General features: G+C 40.5%; 1 protein-coding gene across 3 annotated transcripts in view; it reads right to left on the bottom strand.

The window, feature by feature from the left end:
• The window catches only part of KMT2C (lysine methyltransferase 2C), a 248324-nt gene extending 233702 nt beyond the window's left edge, over positions 1-14622 (bottom strand). For all 3 annotated transcript variants that reach the window (XM_023743909.1, XM_023743910.1, XM_023743911.1), the window contains exon 1: positions 13565-14622. The gene's annotated coding sequence lies outside the window, so the exon portion shown is untranslated. The remainder of the gene's footprint in view (positions 1-13564) is intronic.
• Positions 14623-14888: the final 266 nt, after the last annotated feature.

Below are 14888 nucleotides of genomic sequence, written 5' to 3'. Positions count from 1 at the left end.
GCATTATTCACTGCAGACAAAACACTGGAAACAATCCAAATGTCCATCAATTGGCAAATTAATAAAGTGTGGTACATCCATACAATGGAGTACTAGTCATCAACATAAAGAAGCAAACTATTGGCCCTGCCAGATAACTCAGCTGATTAAAGCATCGTCCTGATGTACCAAAGTTGCAGATTCAATCCCTGGTCAGGGCACATTTGATGAACTAATGGTCCTAACAGGTTTGTCTCAGTAGACAGAGCATAGGCCCACAGACTGAAGGGTCCCAGGTTCAATTCCAGTCAAGGGCACATACCTCAGGTGCAGGCTCCACCAAGGGCCCTGGTCTGGGCCTCTGTGGGAGACACCAATGGATGTCTCTCTCTCACTTCCATGTTTCTCTCTAGCAGTTTCTCCCCATCCCTTCCACTATTTCTAAAAATCAATGAAAAAATAACCTCGCAATAGTTTTAATAACAATGAGAAATAAAAAAATAAGAGCAGTATTTCCGAATCCACTTTGTATAAATTTTTTTTAAAAAATGAACTGATGAATGTGTTAATAAGTAGAACAACAAATCAATGTTTCTCTCTCTCAAGTCTCTAATAATAAAAGCATAATATGCTAATTAGACTGGACGTCCTTCTGGATGACCTTCCAGACGAAGCTGGGGCTGTGAGGGCCAAGGTGGCCACCATGGTGGGCAGCGACCAAGGCAGAGGCAGCCGCCGCCGCAGTGGGGGGCCGAGCCCTTGCACGAATTTCATGCATCAGGCCTATAGTCAATAAATAAAAATAAAAATTTAAAGAAACTATTGATACATGCAACAACATGGATGGACCACAAGGACATTTTTCCAATCAGAGGTGTAACACTTGGTTGTTAGCTAATGGAACCTACCATAGGTATTTACCTTCTTTTATTGGCAAAAAAGACTATTGTCTCCCGATCCGGAAGTGTAATCTCAGATGTCAAACTTGCCTGTTGGCATTTCATTTTCTAACCCATAAATTGAAGACATTGGAATAGATGACTGTGAGGTTCTTCCTGGTTCTGGGGTTGAATAACTTGAAAATGAAAGCTAGGCAAGTATTATTTCTCGATTAAAAAAAAAACAAACAAAAAAAACACAGGCTAATCAGTTTGGGTTTTTATTCTGGTCCCTGTAACAAGACAAATGAGGTAGTCCACCAGTGTGACTCCGTGGTTGGGCATCACTCTATGAACCAAGAGGTCACAGTTGATTCTCAGTCAGGGCACAAACCCGATTCTTTCCGGCTCTATCCCCAGTGGGGAGCATGTGGGAGGCAACAGGTCAATGATTCTCTCTCATCATTGATGTTTCTATCTCCCTCTCCTTCTTCCTTCCTCTCTGAAATCAATTTTTTTTTTAAATGACAAATGGGGTATATGCCCCTACATACCATCTTCCCTCTTGTTGCCAAGGTTATTTTTCTAACCAAGAGACAATGTAACTATTTAAAATTTTCAATGACTCCCTACTGCCTACAGTAAAATTTTGAAATTCCCAACTTACTTTCCCTTCCTCATTTTCTCACATACAGGACTGCAATTTCTCTTATGTGCATGGGCATTTTTTTTTCTCAGCTTTACTGAGGTGTAACTGACAAAATTGTAAGATATTTAAAAGTGTACATCATGATGATTTGATATACATAAACGTTGTGGAAGGATTCCTCCCATCTAGTTAATTAATAAATTCATCACACCACATATTTATCTTCGGTTTTTTGTGAGAATATTTAAGTTCCAGTCTCTTAGCAAATTTCAATCATGTAACACAGTGTTATCAACTATACTAGTAATCACCATGTTATACATTAGATCCCCAGACCTTTTTCATCTTATAGCTCAAAGCTGGACTGGAGTTCTTTAAAAAGCAAAGACCAGAGTCAGACACACCTGGATTCAAATCCTGACACAATCACTTATCAACTAAGTGATCTTCCTGAAACTTAGCTCCTTCACCTGTAAAGCTGGACCTAATGATTCTACTGCATGTGACTGTTAAAAATATCAAATGAAGTAACACTGGTCAGCCCAGCTGTGCCTAGCCCATGATGGCCATGTACTAGTTCCTCGCTCACTCCCTTCCTTCAGTCAAGTTGATTTAATTCTTCAAGACTCAACTCAGATATTTCCTTTATTCAATCCCCATGCTTTAAGTTCTTCCTTCTCTAAGCTTCCTCAGTCCTTTGCAATATCTTCCACTGTAGGACTTGTCGTTTTGCATTATAATTTGCACAGTATAGTAAAAACTGAGAATAGGAATTGTGTCTTATTTTGGTTTCTCCAGTATATGGTGCATAAATGGTCAGTAACATCTTCTTGAGTGATTGGTAGAAAACAGGCAAAGTAGCCTTGACTGAAAATAAAATGCTTGAAGAACCAAATTTGAAATAAACAGACTTTAGGTCAACTATAATCTTACTAACTTTTCATAGACATTTTATTTTTTTTTAAATATATTTTATTGATTTTTTTACAGAGAGGAAGGGATAGAGACAGAGAGCCAGAAACATCGATGAGAGAGAAACATCGATCAGCTGCCTCCTGCACATCTCCCACTGGAAATGTGCCCGCAACCAAGGTACATGCCCTTGACCGGAATCGAACCTGGGACCCTTCAGTCCGCAGGCCGACGCTCTATCCACTGAGCCAAACCAGTTTTGGCTTCATAGACATTTTAATATTTGATTCCTTCCCTCCTTTCTTGTGAGTGGGGAGAGTGAAAAAAAACATGACTACAGTAGAGAAAGAATCAAGAGATCAAGCCCTATGCCTCCTATATTATTTCTACCTCTGGAAAACGTTTTGTGTGTTTAATAGCATTAAACACAGCCCTTAGTTATAACATTGTGTACAAGAGACAAACAGGTGGTCATACTCAATGACAGGTAACCAAACCTATTCCAAAGTCAAATGCGAATATTTGAACTAAAATAAGTTTTACCCTATATGATGTTTATTAGTGCTCTTCATCAAATATTTCCAGGATAGGATTTCACTTCCCTGCCTCCTTCGTTAGGTGCTCCCACTGGTATTCTTGGGCCAGTGATACACACACAGGACTGACACCGCCACATCCGGAGGGCCTTTAGGAGCTAGAGCACGTTCTACCCTGCTGTCTTCTTCCTCCCTTGACAAGTGTGGAAGGACAGAGAGACGGCTCCCTTAGCGAGGTGTAGATGTTGTACAGCTCCTAAACTGGCCCATCATAAAAGTGTAGTATGAATAAGAAACACACCCCTATTGATTGAAGCCACTAAGAACGGGGGCTCATTGTTTCCGCAGCATATTCTAGACATTCTGACATACACATAAAAGGAGTTCAGTATTTCTCTACATCATCATCATCTCCAGTTTGGAGAATGTTCTACACAAAGTTGGGAATCAGGCTTATTAGCAAACGTTTAAAATATGGAATACATTTTAGGATATTTTTTAATAGAAAAAGTCCAAAGGTTAGCAAAATAATAAAAAATTCTGAATAAAAAGATTTTTACAAGTAAAGTAACTGTACATAATAAAAGGCTAAGGTGTACATGGGGTAATATGTAAATGACAGCATGTTATCACTCCCGTATTTACCCAAAAACAAATACTTCTACTACTTCCTTACCCTGCTGAGGCCAAAAAATTAGGGACTCGGGTTCAATGGAGCATTGCAAGCAGTCACTATCATTGAATTGGGGCTGGCCCTCAATATAAAACCTATCTGCATCTCCAGTGTTTCATATCATCTATCTCACTAGGCCTGTGGAGATAAACCGGTTGCTCTGTTTCCTTACTCCACAAGGTAAAGACTATTGGCTACTTCTGCAATGTCCACTCCCACCCTTAGTAATAACACTCTAAATCTATTCTAGGCAGCAATGGACTAGGCTAAGGACTACATCCCCAGCCTCCTTTGCAGCTACATATGGTCATATGACATTCCAGGTAATTACACACAGGCTGAAGCCTATGGTATTTCTTAGAGAGTGTTTTAAAGAAACGGATTGTTTTGGGCCTTGGTCTACCCTTTTCTTTTCTTTTTCTTTAATGGGATGTGGATGCAATGACCAGGGCTCTAGTAGCCATCATGGAATCTGACAACAAAGGCCATATCCTAGAAATATCTGAGCAGTGAGATAAAATGAGCTAAGTCCCTGACACCTTTGCAGTGCCAAGGCCCCAAACACGCCCTAGGGCAGTGATGGCGAGCCTATGACATGCGTGTCAGAGGTGACACGTGAACTCATTTTTTTGGTTGATTTTTCTTTGTTAAATGGCATTTAAATATATAAAATAATAAATATCAAAAATATAAGTCTTTGTTTTACTATGGTTGCAAATATCAAAAAGTTTCTATATGTGACACGGCACCAGAGTTAAGTTAGGGTTTTTCAAAATGCTGACACGCCGAGCTCAAAAGGTGCGCTGTCACTGCCCTAGGGCTTACCCTCCAGACTGTGATATGAGAGAAATAAACACTCCTATTCAAATCACTATTATTTTGAGGTTTTTCTATCATGTAAAAATGAATCTAACCCAGGTCCAGAAATAGAACCAGGTATTCTGACACAGAATCTGTGATACTCACAATATATATGAGATTTCTGTATAAGTCAAAAAAGTAGTATCATACTTTTTTGAAGGTTGATATTCAGTTCTTTTATCTTTCCATTACATATTAGCTAATTATAGTCCAATCAACTGTGACAACTACATTTTAAAATACCACTTAAATTCCCCAATAATATAACTCCATCTCTATTTCAAAATGCCTTTAGTGAAATGAGGAGCAGAGGGTAGAGGACAGCATCATTGAACTATCTCAGTAAAAGAAGCCGAAAAATAATGATTTTTATCATACACATCTCAAATATATTTTTGTTCTCAGAGTCCCTTAATTCCCAAAATCATCTGCTTCCAATCTATACAGCTATATAACAAGCCACCATAAAAACTAACAGATGTAAACAACACAATTTTATTTATTCATAATTCTGCAATCTGGGCAAGGCTCGGCTGGCTGGCTCCTCAGCTGATCTTACTGGTGGTCACCTGACTTTGGGCAGAACTCAGCTGGGACATGGGGATAGCTGGGGCATCTCTGTTTCCTTACTCCACATGGATTCCCCAGCAGGGTAAGATCTAGTTTCTTGATGACTCGGGGCTTGCAAAAGTGGAAGTTCCAGCCTTCTTAAAACATGGCCCCAAACTTAGCACAGCGTCGTTTCTACTGCATTCTATTGGGTAAAGTGAGTCACAGAGCTAGCCAAGATACCGGACTCAATAGCATGAGTCCAGGAAGCTTGGCTCACTGGGAGTCACCCATGTAACAGACTACCTGCTCCCCTTTACTTATCTATAGGTTAACACCTTACGTATGACTTCTGGCATGCTGTCATCTCTCTAGGGCTCAGCTACCTATAAAATGAGGGGATAGACTAAATGTTCTCAGAATTTTCATCTAGTCTTTAAATTCTGTAATTCTTGAAGTACATTGTTACTTCATATGCAACTAGGTGCTTACTCCAAACAAAGGGTACATGATGTCATCAGGATCCCAAAGATCAGGAAATTAGTAAGTTTTTGCTAGGCTTCACTTAAGATGGAAGTAAGAACAAAACACACAGACTTCACTATGATCCTTCAACTATGTTGCTTCTGATGTAAATGGATTGCATAAATGGATTAAAAGTGACCCAAGCATAAAAGACATTTAAAAAATCATTTTAAAACCACCTTACAGCCCAGCTGGCATGGCTCAGTGGTTGAGCGTCAACCTTTGAACCAGGAGGTCGAGGCTCAATTCCCGGTCAGGGCACATGCCCACGTTGCAGGCTCAATCCCCAGTGGGGGGCGTGCAGGAGGCAGCCCATCAGTGATTCTCTCTCATCAATGATGTTTCTATCTCTCTCTCCCTCTCTGAAATCAATAAAAATATATTGTTTTTTTTAAAAAAAAAAAAACCTACCTTATAGTAAGTCTCATTTAGAGAGACCTAATCGAAGATCACTATGAAAGCATTAAGTCTGGGTAGTGAAAATTTTTGAAATGATTCTGTAGTAACATTACATACATATAGCTTCTATAGAATTGCTGTGGTTGTTTTTCATGTTACTCATAATATGAAATATTCTATAGAAATTTCTGCTGACCTAGGTTTTTTTACCTTCTTTTTCTCTTTATTAAGGACAGCTGTACAGAAAGGAAATCTTTATTTACTCCTGAACTCCAATAACTAATACATTATTTTATGCCATGGCATTTTTAGAGAGTTTGGTATCTTATCACATGTCTGTCACTAACAGGTCCTATGATTCCAGGCAAATACTTGATTGATAATTGATGACAGTGGCAAAAACAGTAATAGCCAATGCATATAAAAGCACTCTTAATAGCACTTACTAGTAGTTTGTGCCAGACACTGTTCTGAATTCTGCACATACATAAATCCACAACCATCCAAAATTGGGTGTACTCGTATGCCCTTTGCAGATGGTAACAAAGGCACAAAGAGTCAAGTAACTTCCCAAAGTCAAACACAGTTAATAAGTGGTGGATCCAGGATTTGAATTCAGAACATCTTGGCTCAAGAATCGGTGATGTCCCCAGAACCTGGTTTTCTCGTTTGTAAAACAAGACTACAGTTTTAAATTACAGTTCACCTTTGAACAACATGGGTTTGAACTGCACGGGTCCACTTATACTGAATTTTTTTCAATAAATACTGTAAATGTATTTTCTCTCCTTTATGATTTTCTTAATAACATTTTTTGTCTAGTTTACTTTATTTTAAGAACACAGTGTATAATATATATAGCTCTCCGGATAGCTCAGTTGGTTAGAGAATTATCCTGATACACCAATGTTGTGGGTTTGATCCCTAGTCAGGGCACATATAGGAATCAACCAATGAGTGCAAATGCGTGCATAAATAAGTGGAACAACAAGTGGAACAACACACTGATGTTTCTCTCCCCCACCCCCCCGCTTCCTCTCTCTCTCTTAAATCAATGAATAGAGAATTTTAAATTACATAGATTTTTTACTGTGCAAGGGATCAGTGCCCAACCCCCACATTGTTCAAAAGTCAACTGTATTGGCTTTTTTTAAATTATATTTTTATTGATTTCAGAAAGGAAAGAAGGAGGGGGGAGAGAGATAGAAACATCAATGATGCAAGAAAATCAGTGATTGGCTGCCTCCTGCATGTCCCTACTGAGGATCCAGCCTGCAACCCAGGCATGTGTCTTGACCGGGAATTGAACCCTGACCTCCTGGTTCATAAGTCGATGCTCCACCACTGAGCCATGCCGGGCGAGCTATAGTGGCTGCTTAAAAATTGCATGGAGCCCTAGCTGGTTTGGCTCAGTGGATAGAGCATCAGCCTGCAGACTGAAGAGTCCCAGGTTTGATTCGTGAAAGGCACATACCTCAGTTGCAGGCTCCTCCCTGGTCGGAGCCCTGGTCAGGACTCAAGCGGGAGGCAACCAACCCATGTGTTTCTCTCACATTGGTATTTCTCTCTGTCTTTCCCTCTCTCTTTCACTCTCTAAAAATCAATGGAAAAATATCCTCAGGTGAGGATTTAAAAAAAAAGAATTCAGTGTAAGATATAAAAATGTTGAATCACTATGTTATACATCTAAAACTAATATAACCACTAAGATTATACTTATACTTGAATAAAGTATTTTTTTAAAAAGTTGCATCGATGTGCTTATGAAAGTATATACTCCCCAGAAGTATTCATGTTTATTATGTATCCTTCCAAATCATTTTCTATGCACAAAATATATAGTTTGGGTGCTTTTTACAAAAAATAGTTCTAAACTTACTGCTTTGCAACTCTTGGAAATTGTTTCCTCAGGTCAACAAATGTTATCATAGACTTGGGTACCTACAGGTCTACTCTACCCCTCTGTCCTGACGAAAACCACATGGCTGTCCACTGATGGGTATTTTGTTGTTGCCAATTCTTCTCTACTATTTTTCTACTTTTCTCTGCTGCCATGAGCATCTTTGTACATATGTGCATACTTGCCCATTTATACTGGGAATATATTCTGATTTCCTTTCTCATTTTTACAGACTTTCTGGGTCCCTTTTCCCCCATCTCCTAAGTGTAAGTATTTTAATCTTTTTACTATCTTCTACTCTCCATATTCTCAGATTTCAGATAAATCACATCTTTAATCGCCTATCCTAATCTAGTTCCTAAACTCCAACTCTACATGCCAGTACTCCCAGATATTTCCATCCTCTAGACATCTATGTCAGGAACTTCGAAATTCCTCCTCTACATTGATTGAAATCCCTCTTCCTTTCCAACCACACTATCAACAGTCTACCCTCTGCCCTGATTACCTCACACTGTGACTACTGCAAGAGCCTATTCTCTCTGCCTCCAGGTAAGTCCTCTCCTCATATTAACATCAGGGTGGTTTCCCTAAAATAGCTATCATCAAATCACCAAGTATTAGATACCTTCATTCAATAAAGTAATGAATACAACGTAATTTAATAGCACTCTGTCCTTAGGAAGACTGCAAATATCTGCTTTCAAAGCATTAATTTACAAAATAAAATAAGCTGGGACAGAAAGCAGTGGTTGAAGACCTGCAGCCCACCCACAGGCCACAGATTAAACCTAGCCCACAAGGTGTAGTCCCAAATAGTGCTGTGGATCTTAATTAACTGAAAATACTTAAAAATCAAGAGATTTCACATAAAAACCAGAGTATTTGGGAGCAACGTCTCCCAGTCTCACAAGGCAACCATCAGCCAGAACTGTCTATGGGTTGCAGGTAGGCAAGTCCCATGGGCTCCTGGGACTCCCCAGGTTTTCATTCACCATTTTCCCCAAAGGCCTCAGTGTCAGCTGTCATTCAGGATCTTACAAGCCGCAAGCAACTCATTTAAATTACCTACCTGGTCCTTGTAAACAGTTTATAACTCCAGGACTATAAAGCACAAACTCATTAGCGTGGCATGCAAGGACATCACAGCCTGGCCCTAATCCCCATATTAAGCCTCTTGTTCTATTCACACTCTAAGAAAACACCTTTAACACTTTCCTCAGTCCTCAATAATCTTAATCACATTGCTACCCACCTCCAACACTCACTTTCTTCTCACTTACTAGGCTAAATCCTATTGATCCTTCAAGGTCCAATTCAAGTACTGCTTCCTCCAAATCTTTGCAGACCCCTCGTGGCCCCAGTGAACCTTCCTCCAGGTTGACTGTTCACATCCCAGCATATTACGTACATGCTCTGTGAATAACATGAATGAAACTTCTTAAACAATTTCAGCATTTGTGCATCATACCTAGTTACTGCTCCCACAAAAATTAACAGCAGAAGCAAAGTCAAATAATTTTCCTCTTTTACAGGAGGCTTTTTCTAGAAAAAGTACAAAAAAAAAAAAAAAAAGCTGTGTCATTCCTGCTTCTCTTATGTTCTTAAGTCCTTCAAATTCTGCAAATAGAGAAAATGACACTTCCAATTACTAATTCAAGATTGGTCTATAACAGTGATGGCGAACCTTTTGAGCTCGGCGTGTCAGCATTTTGAAAAACCCTAACTTAACTCTGGTGCCGTGTCACATATAGAAATTTTTTGATATTTGCAACCATAGTAAAACAAAGATTTATATTTTTGATATTTATTTATATATTTAAATGCCATTTAACAAAGAAAAATCAACCAAAAAAATGAGTTCGCATGTCACCTCTGACACGTGTGTCATAGGTTCGCCATCACTGGTCTACAATGTAGGTTCTACACTAACCACGAGCTTATGTTTATGTGCATGCAGGCCATCACAAGAAAATAAAGAAGACATCATCCCTACCTCACTCATTAACTTCTGCAATTTATACTGCCAAGAAGTTCTGAAAATAGCCACTTTAGCACAAACATGATAAAGAAAATTTTTTAAGAGAGAAGGAATTAACGTTTATTGACATGAAAAGATGGGCCAAAACAATAAAGAAAAAAAGGAACACACACACAGTGATCGGAAAGTTTATTCTATATCAGCTATGTTTAGTCCAAACATCTCAAAAATTAAAAATTCTAGCAAATCCTGTCAAGGGATCTCACATGTCCCCAACAGGAAAAGCATAGAGAGAGAGCATCCAAGGTTCTCTATAACTAAAACTGACAGTTTTCAGTTTGGAAGCCCCTCAGGCATAACAGTAAGTGGCTTAAGAACACAAGGCTGGCCCTGGCCGGCCTGGCTCAGTAGATAGAGCATCGGCCTGCGGATTGAGGGGTCCCAGGTTCGATTCCAGCCAAGGGCACATGCCTGGGTTTCGGGCTTGGTCCCCAGTGAGGGGCGTGCAGGAGGCAGCCGATCGATAATTCTCTCTCATCATTGATGTTTCTGTCTCTCTCTCCTTCTCCCTTCCTCTCTGAAATCAATAAAGAAATATATTTAAAAAAAAAAAAAAAAAAGAACACAAGGTTGGACAAGTACTATCTGCCCAGAGGAAATCTGATTGTGGCTGGGGAATAAGGTGCAGTTTTGCAAAAAGGTAGGGGAAAGGTAAGGGTGGAGCAGTGTGCCTTGTCACTGTGCAAACTGACTACAAATCCGGCATGGGAAACTGAGATAAAAGTTTACATAGTAATAACCACCAATATACTTACTAAAAACTCTATGTTTGACTAAAAACATTGTATTCTCACCCTAGCTGGTTTGGCTCAGTGGATAGAACGTCAGCCTGTGGACTGAAGAGTACTGGGTTCGATTCTAGTCAGGGGCACGTACCTCGGTTGCAGGCTCCTCCAGGGCCAGGGCTAGGGTCGGGGCTCGTGCAGGAGACAACCAATCGATGTGTTTCCCTCACATTGATATTTCTGTCTTTCCCTCTCTCCTCCACTCTCTCTAAAAATCAATGGAAAAATATCCTCCGGTGAGGATTCTAGAAAAACTCACATCATATTCTCAAAAACCAGAGGTGCCATGAATGAGCCAAATAGGAGCAGGGTCAGGTTAGACAACTACTGCCTAACAGATAAGAGAGAATGCCGTTCCTGGACCAGCTTTTTCAAATAAATTAAAACATTTCAGTGCCCATTAAGTTCCAGAGGTCAGTAATTACTGAAAATGTCCATTTATCTAATTTTTTTAAATAAAATAAAAAGAATTACTATCATAAAGACTACAAAGTTGTATTATCTCAAAGAGCATAAATAACAATACCTCTCAACTGTAAACTGTTGTTTTGTGAAACTGCATATATTATGGTGCAACAGAGTGGGTGTTTTTTTTTTTAATATATTTTTATTGATTTTCCACAGAGAAGAAAGGAGAGGGACAGAGAGCCAGAAACATCGATGAGAGAGATTGATCAGCTGCCTCCTGCACGCCCCGCAGTGGGGACGTGCCCGCAACCAAGGTACATGCCCTTGACCGGAATCGAACCCGGGACCCCTGAGTCCGCAGGCCGACGCTCTATCCACTGAGCCAAACCGGTTCGGCAGAGTGGGTTTTTTTAATGTGTTTTTATTGATTTTTAGAGAAAGAGGAAGGGAAGGGGATAGAGAAAAACATTAATGAGAAAGAAACTTCATCTACCAGCTGCCTCCTGCACGGCCCCTATTGGGGATCAAGCCTGCAACCCAGACATGTTCCCTGACTGGGGAATTGAACCAGATCCTGCACTGACGTTCCAACCACAGAGCCACACCAACCCGGCACAACAGAGTTTTTTTAATCACTTATTTCAAGTTCACAGCTACAGAAATGAGAAAACCTGTTGGGGGAGGGGCCTTACAGCACCTGCAGCCCAGCTATATTTTGCTGACCCCTTATATGACAGCATTAGTTGTGCCTAATTTTTCTGCAGCAAGAATCTTCCAGGTGGCCTTCTAATAGCAGTAATTGACCTATTGTAGGTACAGGGTGTAAAGAGTTTATGTAAAGAGGATCAAGGACAGTGCCCAGAAAGCCTATCCCCACCACCTGCTGCTTTTGTGCCACCCCAAGACCCATCACATCCCTAATGTCAACTTTGTTGACTTGGTAAGAAATATGGTAGAGCCCTAGCCAGTTTGGCTCAGTAGAGTGTCGCCCTGCAGACCAAAGGGTCCCGGGTTTGATTTTGGTCAAGGGCATGTACCTCGGTTGCAGGCTCCTCCCTGGCCCGGGCCCTGGTGGGGCTCATGCAGGAGGCAACCAGTTGATGTGTTTCTCTCACATCGATGTTTCTTTCTGTCTTTCCCTCTCTCTCCCACTATCCCTACAAATCAATGGAAAAATATCCTCGGGTGAGGGTTAACAACAAAGAAATATGGTAGAATGTTTTCTTGGCTTCCCTTATATATTCTAGGGAAGAGAAAGAAAAAAAAAAGCAAAACTTACAGAAGGGTTTCCTTAACATTAATAGAAAAGTAATCAGACGTCTAGAATGTGGTCTACTCTGTGGCAGGAACTTCTTCACCAATAGAAAGACCTGTACCTCTGATAAAGATTACTCCAAATAACCAAATAATTAGATAGCCCTTACTGTTAAGAAAAACTTTTATACAAATGTAAAGTTCACTGTTCCACTTGACTTTTGTACTACAGGAAATTCCTACTTATATACCTACTTTTCAAATTATAAGGTTAATAGCTTCAGTTCAAAATTCTTGATTTTAAGTAGTAAACATAATTTTAAAGTAATAATAATGTAAAACCAGTAACTATATAGCCTGTGTTTTTAATTTGATAAAACATTAAATTGTCTAATATTAAATAAGCCTGAGGCAATATCTATCAAAAAGTTATCTATTATAAAGTTGGATGTTTAATTTGTTTACCTAATTTTTAAAAATTCAAACTCAAAGAAAGTATAATTAGCAGTACTTTTTCTAATCCAAAGACAAATACACAAATCCATTGTTTAAAAATTGTCATGATGCCTGGGAGAGGGAAGGGGGGAGTGGAGGGGGCCAATGGGGGGGGAGGGGGACATTTGTAACACTTTCAACAATAAAGATAAAATTTTTAATGTGCCATAATGCATCCATCTTCTGCAGAAAACAACCCACTTAGTGACTATCTAAATAACACTGACAATTTAAAAACCTTTCTCTCCAGCGCATTTCACAAAGAATATTAATTTTCATTTCTTACATAATTAATTTGCAAATACTTTTAGCATTTACAAACCCAATTTACATTTGCTACATTATCAGTTTCACTTTCAGGGTCTTCAATATCCAATTAAACACAGGGTCTGTTCTGCAAATACATATCCTAATACTGTGTAGAACTACCCAACTGAAAACCCTTCTCTTTGCTTTCATTTCACTCATTGGTTTCCATTTATATGTTTCTTTAAAACAATTGGAGATTCCATTCTCTTCAAAAGGTACCTAATTTTAAAGAATTCACTACAAACTTTGGAACCATCAAAGTTACCACTAGACTTAATTTCCTATAAGGAATGCTGTACCCATTTTCAAATCTAAAAGAGAAAACTCTCTTGAGACAGAATTGTTCTAAATATTCTCCATGCTGTTAGATGGGTATATTCTGTAGAAATTAAAATAATAAAGTTGTAATACTCCAAATCAGCCTTCCTTCTGGTGTACTGGAAGTTGCACTAAAAGTGAGCTCATTTCCATCTCAGGGGAAGTGCGTGTGCCCGCACACACTTGCCATGTGTATGGGAGAGGGGCTTGACAACAGATAGGTGTACTCTTTCTAGAGTAAGAACTGAAAAACAAATATAAAACATATAATCCCAAATTAATGTTCAGAAAGAAGTGCTTTCCAAATAGCAAAAAGGGAAACAATCAAATTAAAACCCTAATATGACTTGATATGTGTTGCTTTAAAGGATACGAAAAGTAACAAAAAAGTTTAACGTTATTCAAAACTCTCTTCCTTCTCCAAATTTCAATTAATACAGGAATAATAATAGGATTTTATACCAGACATTACAATGCAAATGGCATACCAAACCCTAACTTTGTATCACAAAGAAGCTAATGCAATAATATGTACATCTTGTACTTGGTTCCCAGACGATCTGCCACAGCTCGGTAAGAGCTGGCAATAAAAATATGGAGGCAAGATGAAGGCCCTAAGTCGTTTTCATAGTCAAAGGAAAGCAGAGGGGGAAAAGCACTCCAGTCGAGGGCTTCCTGAGCTTCCCATGCCCTGCTCTGCTCTGCTCTGCCTCACTTAACCCTACTGTTTTAACTATGTATCAGCAAACGCAACAACATTACTAAATGAATTCGCCGGAACCACCACCAAAATAAGGGTGTCCATAAATGCGCAGCTGTCCTCCATCCCGTGCACCCTTCCACTGCCAACAGTTGGGTAAGCCATCGTGCAATGACATGAGTAAGCGCCGCACACCGCTCTGCAACTTCGGGGCCGTCACAGACCTTCCAGGGCGCCCGCAGGAGTCACCAGGGCGGCGCGACTCCCTGGCACCAAAACGGGCGTCTTAATTTCCAGGCAAAGTGGCCGCACAGCCGCCGCGAGCAATGGAGTGAGCAGTGCCGGTGCGCGCACGAAAGCCCACGAGGGCTGTCCCCGACCCTAGCACTTGCACGGAAGTTCGGCGGCGCTTCACCGGCGTCCCGAGAGCAGACGTGCTCGGCACCGCCGGCCCGCGTTTCCCAAACTTCCTGCACGCCCGGCCTCGCGGGGCGACCGCGCGGGAGCGGTGCGTTGGGCGCCGGGCGGTGTGGCTCAGGTGGGGGAGGGGAGGGAAAAGTCAAGGGACTTCCTAGTCGACCGAGTAGACGGTGAGAGGAGGAACGCGCAGGTTCGGGAGCAGGAAAGTTCAAGGCGACAAGAAAAGCCGCACTTGGACGCGTCCGACGCTCGTCCGCTCCCCTCCCGCCCCGCCGGGGACCACCTGGCCGCGGCGTT

The sequence above is a fragment of the Myotis lucifugus genome, unplaced genomic scaffold (genome assembly GCF_000147115.1).
Source record: "Myotis lucifugus unplaced genomic scaffold, Myoluc2.0 scaffold_418, whole genome shotgun sequence".
Taxonomy (NCBI): domain Eukaryota; kingdom Metazoa; phylum Chordata; class Mammalia; order Chiroptera; family Vespertilionidae; genus Myotis; species Myotis lucifugus.
This window is presented reverse-complemented; position numbering and strand designations above follow the sequence as displayed.